Source organism: Buceros rhinoceros, unplaced genomic scaffold (genome assembly GCF_000710305.1).
Source record: "Buceros rhinoceros silvestris isolate BGI_N320 unplaced genomic scaffold, ASM71030v1 scaffold13185, whole genome shotgun sequence".
NCBI lineage: Eukaryota > Metazoa > Chordata > Aves > Bucerotiformes > Bucerotidae > Buceros > Buceros rhinoceros.
The window spans coordinates 21,795-22,574 of record NW_010414707.1 but is presented as its reverse complement, the minus strand read 5'-3'; the positions used below and the strand labels follow the sequence as shown (position 1 = coordinate 22,574).

At 62.3% G+C, this 780-nt stretch overlaps 1 protein-coding gene across 1 annotated transcript in view; it reads left to right on the top strand.

Annotated features, from left to right (window-relative positions):
• The window catches only part of ISM2 (isthmin 2), a 20,331-nt gene that overhangs the window by 331 nt on the left and 19,220 nt on the right, over positions 1-780 (top strand). The window lies entirely within an intron of this gene.

The following is a 780-nucleotide window of genomic DNA, read 5'->3' as shown; positions in this document are numbered from 1 at the left end:
GTGCTGGGGCGAGCCCTCCTCAGCCTCTGCACCCTCTCCCTGCCCGGGAAGGCTGAGGAGGGCAGCTCGCAGTCATCAGGGCTCCCTCGGAGGCGGTCGTGCATCTCCGAAGAGAGCAGCATCCAACACGTGTCTCCGTGGCCAGGCCGCCCCGGGTGGAAAAGCAGCAGCAGTGGGGAGGAGCAGGGTTTCGTGCCTCCCCTCTCTGGGCTGTTTCCTCACTCGCTGAGGGCCGGAGCCCTTTCCCAGCCTCGGGGATTTTCAGGTAACCTCTGGTCTTTGCATCGCACAGAGACTGCGGGAAAGGGCTTGGTTTAGGTGATTTGAGCTGGGGGCCCAGGGCTGTCGGTCCCCCCCGCTCTGTGCTGTTTCCTCACTCGCGGAGGGCCGGAGCCCTTTCCCAGCCTCGGGGATTTTCAGGTAACCTCTGGTCTTTGCATCGCACAGAGACTGCTGGAAAGGGCTTGGTTTAGGTGATTTGAGCTGGGGGCCCAGGGCCGTGACCCAGTGGCCGGGAAGATCCGCTCCCTCCAGGAGGCAACAGCCCACGTAGGAGAGAGGAGTCCGGCAACAGCCCGACCCGCAGTAAAATTAGCAAGGTTGGTGGCTTGCCAGGAACTCCAAAATTCCACTACTACAAAAATAAGACGTGACGGATTTCAGCCACCATCTCTCCTTCCCGCTGGGATGACCCTGGAGCAGATTCCAGAGTGATCATCTCCATTCTCGTCTCGGCAGCCTGCACCCCGTCCAGCATCCCCTGGGCCGGCGGCCCCCGCG